Source organism: Dromaius novaehollandiae, chromosome 1, assembly GCF_036370855.1.
Source record: "Dromaius novaehollandiae isolate bDroNov1 chromosome 1, bDroNov1.hap1, whole genome shotgun sequence".
NCBI lineage: Eukaryota > Metazoa > Chordata > Aves > Casuariiformes > Dromaiidae > Dromaius > Dromaius novaehollandiae.
In genome coordinates, this window is record NC_088098.1 from 26,196,689 (window position 1) to 26,206,370 (window position 9,682).

The following is a 9,682-nucleotide window of genomic DNA, read 5'->3' on the forward strand; positions in this document are numbered from 1 at the left end:
ACAGATTTTTCATAAATAAAAGATACGATTATCAGTTATAGTGATGATTATTTTCATCATCCCAGAGTCAGGAATCCCTGCTTATAGAGTAGAAACCTTCATGCTATGTAATAAAAAGAGAGAGCAAAAAGACTGTTCCTGTCCCAGGAAATCTGCAGTCTAAAAAAATTGACAGCTGATGGTTCCAGATAGATGGGGAAGACGGGCAGCAATAAAAGAATTTTGATCAGCACAAAAGATCATAGCTTGAGCAATTATGCTGAAATTACACAAGACAGATGTAAATCTATATATATTTTGAACAATTTATCTGGGTTTCTGCTTTTGTTTAGGAAGCTCATCAGAAATTATTTCTGTAAAGAAAATTATTTACAAAAGTTGTCTTGTACAAGTCTGGGGAAACATTTCAAGAATGCAGGTTATCATGAATTAATATTTGATGTAAGAGGATTACAAATTCCCGGTTGATTTTATCATTAGATTAGCAGTTTCTTCTGTTTATTTCTGCGAGCGCTCCAAAGACACACTGAAACTACAGTAATTGCTTACAGGCCTTTCACCCAAACTTAAGCATGTATGTTTTCCACCAAAAATGAAGATAAAAGCCTGAGATCTGATTAGAAAGTAGCTAGATATCCCCCTACGGCATTTACAATAAAAAAATGTTAGCACTGTACCATGTAACAGAACAATATTACAGTGCAATACAATATTGCCACAAGCAGCTTTGTCCCAAGTAGAAATACAGAAAAAATACCAGAACAAGTTTGACTTGGACTATGTGGGTGATCTCAGGTTACCCAATTATGCTCAACTTCTCCATGTGTTAGTTTTTTGTTTTATAAAGCACCATGCTGCTCTCCACGCTGTAAAACTGCTCTAACACTCAGATAAGCAATTTATTATGATGGTGCTAATTAGTACTCATTACCAGCATTGCATGAGAATCTAAATGAGAAAATACGCAGGAACTGACTGCAATCAAAAGCGTGTCCTATTTATTCATTTTTAGTGAAAAGACCAGCCAACCAGCCCAAGGAAGTACATTGTTATTTTATTTTGACAAAGCCGAAGTGGACATACACAGCCTACGTTTTCTAGTAACATTCTTGTTGCGGTGAGGTTTTTAATATTGCCACGTCCCTACTGTAAGGAGCCTCTCACAGGATGGTGATTTCAGGAGGCAGCTGGTGACCGCTGGCTGCCGCCGGGCCGGGCCAGGCCAGGCCACAGGGCCCAGCCACAGTGCTTCGCTTTCCATCATGTACTGTGCTTTTTAGCGATTCCTTAAGAAAAAAAAAATAATAATAATGTCATGGTTAACAGCCACAACACCAGATCGTTATTATTGTCACAGGCCAGGACAAAATATCAGTGTTTTAATTACAACCACCACCGGGGTATGCTGCTCGGGGAGCTCGAAAAAGCCGACATCAAACACTCACCCCGGGACCCGGCTTCATTTAACACACACAGCCGGTAGCGCACCTGCAACCCCTCCCCGCCCCCGCCCCCGCCGCCCCCGCGCACCGGGGCTCCCGGGGTCCCCGCCGCCCGCAGCCGGCAGCAGCACCGCCGGGCTGCCGCCCCGCTCCCGCGCCCCCGAAACACCCACGCAGCCGCCGCGGCAGCCGCGGGCGGCCACCGCGCAGGGCCGAGGCCGCGCCGCGGCGGTGCGTGCCGGGAGTGGGGGGCGGCCCGGCCGGGTCACGCCCGCCGCCGCCACCGCCCCTTCCTGTCATGGCCGCCGGCGGGCTGCGGGCGCGGGCCTGAGTCCCGCGGAGCTGACTGCAGCCGCCTGTCCGCGCGCCGCCGCGGGCCGCCCGGCCTCGGCGAGCCGCGCTCCGTCTCGGCAGGAGGTGACTGAGGGGAGCTGGCGGTTGGCGCCGTGCTCGCCGGGCGGCGGCCCCGGGCCGGGCCCCGCGGGGCTCGCTCGGGGAACGGCGGCAGCAGGGCGCCCGGGCAGCGGCGGCGCCGTCCCGCTCCGCCGGGCCTGCGGGCGCCGGGCGGCGGCGGAAACTCGCGGGGCGCCCTCGGGGGGACGGAAGGGAAGGAGGCGCCGCGGATTTGCCCCGGGTTGCACCAGCACCTGGGGCAGGCCAGGGAGAGGGATTGGCGCTATTTTGCGTGGGTTTTTTTCTTTTTTTACACCAAAAAAGGAGCTATTCCAGCAGGGTAAACTGCTTCGGGGTAGTTATGCTGAATGGATATATTGGATATAATGCTGAATAGTGTGTGGAAGCTCTAGTCCAGAATAACGGTGGGTTTTGGTTTGCTCTCGTTTACTGTAGCGCACTTTACCGAAGATACTTGGTGTGCGACCAGGGGCAAGCCACTTACATCTTCTTTCCTTTGGTCCCTTCATGGTTGTCTAAACAGGATTCTTTTGAAGTTGGAGAAAACAGAAAAGGCGTTTGTCCGCAAGTAAGTGTATTCACATGGGAACGTACCCAAAAGAGGGACTGACAGTCAAATTCACATTCTCTCTAGTGTAGGTTAATACTCCCATGTACGCGGCTCCCAAGGCTGTTCCTCACTGAAAGGTGTGGGATAAGCTTTACATACTAGCATAATTGTACGAGCCTAGTGAAAGATGCTCTTTTAGCATAGCATGAGGCACTGACAAGTACAGGCAGGTGAGCATATTCTGTCCTTATCTTGTGATAAGGCTTCAAGAGACTCGTTTCCACAGAGTTGTATAGCAAGATAGCAAACACGCAGTAGTTATTTCATGATAGTAAGTCATTTATTTTCTTAGTTATCTATGACAATAAAACCTAAATTTCTCAACTTCCACACAGATATTTGCAATATCTCAGTCACATTGGTTGGTTTTTGGAAAGACAATTCAAAGGGAGAAGAAGGGAAGCCTGTCATGTTCCTTCTGTTTTCCTTGCAGATATTACCATAGTACCTGCTTTCTACAGCTCATTTCTTCGCACTTGCCTTGTGCGCTCAGCTGGTCAGCAGCATGCCTTCTAGTGGGAACACTTCAAAACTTTTCCTGATCCTCATTTCTTTGCTGCTTGTGCTGCCAGCAGTTGAAGCTCTGGATGCTGGAGATACAGTGGCCTTCCTGCTGGGCCTTGCTGTCAGCGTCATTGGATTCTGTGCCTGTCTCGGCTTGTATGCGAGGAAAAGAAATGGACAGCAATGATTACAAGAAGATGCTCAAACAAAGTGTAACTCAAAACTCTGCTGGGATTGAGATCTGGAGTTTAGAACTGAGCTTTGGTTTTGGATAACTCTCAAAAATGTGAATTAGATAATTCTGCAAGCCCCTCTTACTGTGCAGTACAACAGAATAAAGGCATGCCCAGTAAAAGGGATTTGTAGGATCTATTCCCATGACAGTAAGATGATTTCATATTTCCTGTGATTAAATGTTCCCTTAGAGATGGTAAGAACTTTTTTGAAATGGAAAGGAAAATCATAGATCAGTTCACGGTAAATGTTTATAAATGTGTGAGGGAGCCCATGCAACAAGTTCCACAATTTTGGTTTAAGGTTAGTCAGGAGGAAGCAGCTATTAATCTTCCAGTCAGGGGGACAAGGCTTTGGAGGTATAGAAGCACTTATAATTAGATAAGCAAAGAGGACACTGCTGAGACTTGTTTGTGTGTGTGCGCTCACATTCTTTGTAATGACAGTTAAAATAAACCCCTAACAGCTCACTTTTGGTGTCACAGGGATGAGGCTTGGGAGAACTAAGACAACATGGAAAGCTTTTTACTTCTGTATTTTTATTTTAGAATGTGCCGCTTCTGTAGCCTCTGTTCATGTTACAAAGTAGTTGCACTTAAGAATGGGACCGTGATTTTTCTGTAATGTGTATTTCATAGGAAAGTATATGTAAAGCTTCATAAATCAAAGGAGGGAGGCATTTTATCTCTTTTGTTTATTTTCTGTACTCAGCTTTCATTTTAGTACACTGGGTTTAAGGGTTAGTTCATTTGGTGGTTTCTTGGATTTTTTTCCAAAGCTGAAGACTTACCTATTTTACTAAGATATTATGTGCATTATTTCTGCATTAGGTGGTTATTAGAATTATAACAAGGCAGTTACGCACATGTTCCTTTTTCAATATGGTGAATAAATAAAAAAAACTTGTTTGGATAAAATCATGATTTTATTCAGCAGGTCCCTGGTACTTCAATGTCTTCCTCATGACAAACAAGTTGTTAACTACACATTTAGGCTTCCTATCTAATTGATGTATCTGAGTTCCATGGAAGATTAGGACCAAAGACAAAGTAAAAAGTCATGATGAAAAATAGGAGACTGTTAATAACCGTATTCTATTCATGCTCAGTCAGATGATGTCTAGCATGAGTTGATTTTGATTTTATGCTACGTAGTTGAAAGGATCTAGCTACTTAGTAGCATGTGTCGGACTCGCTTTCTTTTAGTAGCGAAGGGGAAATGGCACAGCCAAAGTGTGTCTACCACAAATCCCTCTGGCTTCTTGGGATGTTCTAGCTGTCAGTTTGATAAAAGGATCACAGTCTGTAAAAGCAAGTAAGTAACAGCAACAGAATAAGGAGCCTAGGAAGGTAAGCTCTCCACGGTCCACAGAATTTCCTTCTGATCTTATGCTCTGGGCACTGCGCACACATGCTAGAAATATCCAGTTTTGTATTTCAGACCTGAGGAAGAAGGTTAGATGTGATGTGAAATAACTTATTTTGGTACTATTCCCCTGCCCTTTCCCTAAACGTGTCTGGTCATTGGAGCACAAAGCAATGGTTGAAAGTATTGTCTGGTAGGTCTTACATAAGTAATTGAGTGGGCAGATTATATTTGGATTTCTTCAAATTCTAAGATTTCTGTCTGTCATTTGTAGCTGTTTTGGCTTCTGCCTCCATCTTCTGAGGAGACAGAAGCCATGGTTATTTTAGTCTTGCAATTTCTCTAAATCACCATGGCTGATGGAGAAAGGTAAAAGGAGAGCTTCTAAAATGTGCAGTTGAAAATGCAGGACTCAACCCAGCTAGCCACAAGAATGTAGGTTGTACTGCTCTATTCCTGCTTCTTGAGCTGTAGGAAGTGTAGAGGTCCCATGTCAGCCTTGCCAGGTAGCAGTCTGGAATCTTTCTGTGGCTTCCCTAAGTCAGAACAGGACAGCTATTATAGTGACAGAAATTTGCAGCCCTAAAAAGAGCTTCACAGGGTAGGATAATGCCTCACCTTCACAGGCTGCCCAGCAGCTCTAGATGAACTTACATGTGATTATACTACGGGGCAAATGCAAGTATGTCCTATTACATGGTATGAAGGGAAGTACATACCAGGTTTCACCTTCCATATTTGAACCCCGCTAAACCATTACCCGACCTTCTCAGCTTTTCTCAGTCATCTTTATCTTCACTTTGGAAAAGATTCCTGGTAATAGTTTCACAGGATTGTGCAACAGTTTCAGCCTGTAAAGCAAGAGAACAAAACCTTAGCACCATAATAAGTGTCAAGCTATAGGGATATCAGGAACTGTGTTCCTTGCCTGAAGCTGCATGTACCTTACTGAAAGGTGTTTGCACCCCATAATGGTGTGTTTCCTGGGTTCTGACAGAAGCGGTTGTATTGTTAAAGGCTTGCATTTTTCAGTGACTAAAAAGCAGTGTAACATTGGATATCCCTGTTTTTTTTCTGTTTTAATAAATTTCCATGTGTTTTGTCATCAGTTTGGTGAAGTACTTTTTATGAAAAGGAAAATAAGAATGCGAGAAATTGTGGAACTGCTGAATTCTTTATGTTAAATATTATTTTGTTCTTTCACTTACATTAGGTGACTTCACAAACTAGCATGGTATAAGATATATTTTCAGTTGACCTTTTGTACCATGAGTGTACTTCTGTTTGTCCTATTACTTTTATATATAAAAAATTATCTCATTTCCATATCAATTACTCTAGAGCACTTTAAAGGAGCTGGTCCCCTTACTTTGAAATTGACAGCATTCAATTGCAAAGCCCATTATTGTGGAACAAGGGAAACTTGAGGTATTTCCTTTTTCCTTTAGACTGTGAATTTTCAACATTATGATTATGTAGTTGCCTTTATAGTACAAAAGTCATTCATGGAAATTTTCTAGCTGGAGACCTAAGGAGATAAAGGACCATTTTCATTTTTTCTAAAAAAAAAAAATATATATATATATATATATATATATATGTTCTAGTCCTTTATAGTTACTTGAATGATACATTTTTTAGACTTCAAAAGAGCTTGTTTTATCTCAGCATTTTATGAAAACAGGGTTCTAGTTCTTTTGGGACTCAGCTCTGTGCACAAAGCCATTCACTTTGTGCACTAAACTAGTATTGTTAGTGGCTGTCTTCAGAGCAAAAAGCAAAACGCACTCTACCCTCCAATTAATGTAAGGAAGTTGTAAGTCAGGAGCTAGTTCTTTTTGACTGCTATGATTTCCATCTACTTTAACAACCATGTAGCTCAAAATCAGCCATCCTACAAACATTTAAAAATGAACATACAGTCCATTTGTGAACAGACAGGACAGAAGTCTTTCATTGCTCGTTGTGTACCTTCAAGCACTACAAAACAGCCAGGGCTTTGCCATTCAGCCGTGAATAGCACTACCTGGGAATGCCATGCAAACACTTCCCTTAGTTACCAAGACACTTGCCTCTCTTGATGTTTTAAAACTGATAAACCACTGCTGTGAACCCTTTCTCCCACTGAGATAAATGCTGCTGCTGGTGATGCCATGTTACTACTCCAGTGAGACTCAGCAGTTCTATACTATCTTCCATCTGAGAGCCCAAAGGTGCTTGCAAATACTAATGTTTGCATCCCTACAGTATCCTTTTATGAATGGGAAAACTGATAGGAGAGTCAGTGACTTGACTGCTGTTTCACAGGAAGCATGTGGTATCTCCAGGATGCTCACAGAGGTTTCTGGAGCCTTGTGTGGTTACAGCTCTCAGGCTACCTACCCCCACCCCAGGACCTACCCCTGGACTAGCCCAGGACTCAGTGTACCCATTAGATGTTGTGTGAAGCCTTGGTTCCTGGTTTTTTTTGCAAAAAGCTGTTTATATAGGCTTTCTGAGAAGGGAGTTGAGTTCACTGTTTATAATAAGATAAAACATGACTAAATGGAAGAACCATAATAGGTCTGTTACCATGGTACAGGCTCTAATTGTTATACTACAAAAGTAACCTTTCCATTCATTTTACATCTGATGAAAGGCTTGGCAGATCTAAGCTGATGTAATGACAAGGGATTGTTAGGAGTGGTAGAAAGGACAGATTGAATCTAGTCGTCCTCCCATTTCGCACATGAACAAGTTGTTAGTAAATGATCTGAGGTCAACAGAAAGTGAGGTTGTTCACCAAATTAGAAAAATAAGACCACTAATTGAGAACCCAGTCCAGCAAAACATGTAGAGGCAGATTTTAGGTGATTAAAGATATGCAGGACTGAAAACACTTAATTCCCAGTGAAATCAATCTTCAGAACTTTTAAGGGACAAATTTGTAGTATGCTAGATATCGACTGACAACAAATGCACTGGTAAATTTTTGAAGAATGTAAACAGTTTGAAAATTATGAAGATTTTCATTTTATGTGAATAGGCAATAGCACCTAAATGTTACATTTCCAATATTCAGAAAGCACACCAATATGTAGTGCATCTCCGAAAGGCAAATTAGGAAACCAAGTGGTGATACACCTCCTAAACTTAATTTACATACAAAGCTAAACCTATTTTAAACTGAAAAAAATGAAAGACCAATAAAATTATATAGATATTCAGGACATTATCACATTTTCTACTAGTCTCCTCAGCTTAGTTTCTCTTTAATGAAACTTGAAAATATGTGGGAGGCTTTATCAAATTAAGGCACAGGCACAACAGGCAGTTAGCATGTCCTTTTGTTTCTGGATCATTCATCTGATCTGATCAGAACCTAGATTTTCACAAACAAAAAAACAAAAAAAAAGACCGAGGTGGCCCTTTAGAGTGCAAAGCAAAGCAAACAGTATAAGCAAACAGTGTAAGTGCAGGGCTGTAAGTGGAGTGGCCCCTAGCAGTACCAGGAGCTGCGATGTTAGAGAGGGAGGGTTGGGGTAAAGTTTGCTCTGCTTGAGGCTAACTGCATTGTCTGCATTCCTCCCCACTAGTGTTTGTCTTGGAAATTTTAGTCAGAAACATTATGAGCCATTTTCCCAGCTGCCATTTATTCAAGGCACTAAAATGAGTGTATTTTGCACACAGGTGATATAAAGAATAAATAATACAACTAAGAGCATCTCTCCACCCTATCCTCTCAGAAAAGAAGCAGTCATAACACATGATCAATTTTAATCCTGGCACAAATTAGAAGAGAAGTTGTCACTTTTATCCAAATATGTTCACTTTCTATTCCATGAATTACCTGTGAAACCAGAATGTCTTTAAGTACGTCTAGAGCTGCTGAAAGACATTTTCTGGCAATCTTTCTCAGAACTCGGTTGGCTACGGAAATTACGTGGTAAATACCTGCACTTATCTCTCAGACTTTAACCTAACATGATCTAGCAGCTATTGTTCATAAGTCATGCGGCAGTAGTTTCAAACTTTGTCTGGATCTATTCAAAAGATCTGAAGGATCAGCAGAAACCATTTTGACTCATTTTTCTACGAAAGCAGGTACTTATTTTAGTGTCTGCATGAATAACAAGGAACAATTATGCCAATTTAAAGTTTGTTCTTTTAAGAACGGTCTTTTGTGGTCAACTTCCAAAAGTTTATCTGGTATTCTGAGAGAGTTTATAGTCTATAGAGGGACAATTGTATCTACCAAATAATCTTTTTCATAAAAAGTACTATCTGAATGGGACTTACACAAATCACTTTTTGTTTTCTCACAGAAGTTAAAGATGTTGATCATATATCCAGAGCAGTTGCCAATAAGAAACAGCAATAAATGTCTCACAGTAATGTTTTTCTTCCTATTGTATTTGCAGAGTGAAAACATAAATTCCAGAAACCGTAACATTAAAAATAGGCAAAAAGGTGTTTTTCCAAAACCAAGTCAGTGCTATCTGGTAATGACTATGACCCAGTGAAAGACTCAGTGAAGTCAGCCAGAAGAATTGTATTGGCTTCAAATCAAATCAAGCTCTCTTAAAAGAGTAGCCAAACTGTATCTTTCGAATACTGTACAACTTAGGACCACTTCCCATGCTAGGGTTACGGCAGCGAGCTGCCCTGATGCAGGGGATGCTTGATAATGTGAAATCCTGTCTGAGAAGTGGGCCATAGCCAGGTCTCGCTGGGCTCCAGTGGCACAGCCAGGCCAATGCTGCCCTCTCCCTCCAAGGCGCCGTCTCCTGCTGTGACAAAAACTAGGTGATCAGGTTTTTGTTCAGACACTCTCACGGACAGCTGTGTAGCTTATAAGCAGTTTGTCCATGTCTGTCTTTCTTCCACACCAGATTTCAGGTTTGGGGGTATTAGTATTTTGTTACACTTTTTATCTTTTTAAAATGTAAATAATTATTGGAAATATGGAATTTATGTGGGCTGGGGTGTGTGCTTGGAGATTTGAGAGAAGTAGAAAAGCAGAGGTCACTTGGTCAGAGCTCAAGCATGGCTGAAAGAATATTTTTAAATTGTCCATCCACAAAAGCGAAAAAAAATCTTTGAGAAAAGAGCATGCCAGAAAATGGAGTAATGA

General features: G+C 41.9%; 1 long non-coding RNA gene and 1 other non-coding gene across 2 annotated transcripts; one reads left to right on the forward strand and one right to left on the reverse strand.

Annotated features, from left to right (window-relative positions):
* Window positions 1–981: 981 nt before the first annotated feature.
* Window positions 982–1,707, reverse strand: LOC112993801 (uncharacterized). Its single transcript, XR_010387990.1, has 2 exons — window positions 1,531–1,707; window positions 982–1,286 (listed from the first exon to the last, which is right to left on the reverse strand). It is a non-coding gene; the product is annotated as an uncharacterized LOC112993801 (long non-coding RNA).
* An 11-nt stretch (window positions 1,708–1,718) lies between these two features.
* Window positions 1,719–2,975, forward strand: LOC112993807 (uncharacterized). Its single transcript, XR_010387988.1, has 3 exons — window positions 1,719–1,859; window positions 2,292–2,424; window positions 2,900–2,975. It is a non-coding gene; the product is annotated as an uncharacterized LOC112993807 (transcript).
* The last annotated feature ends 6,707 nt before the right edge of the window (window positions 2,976–9,682 follow it).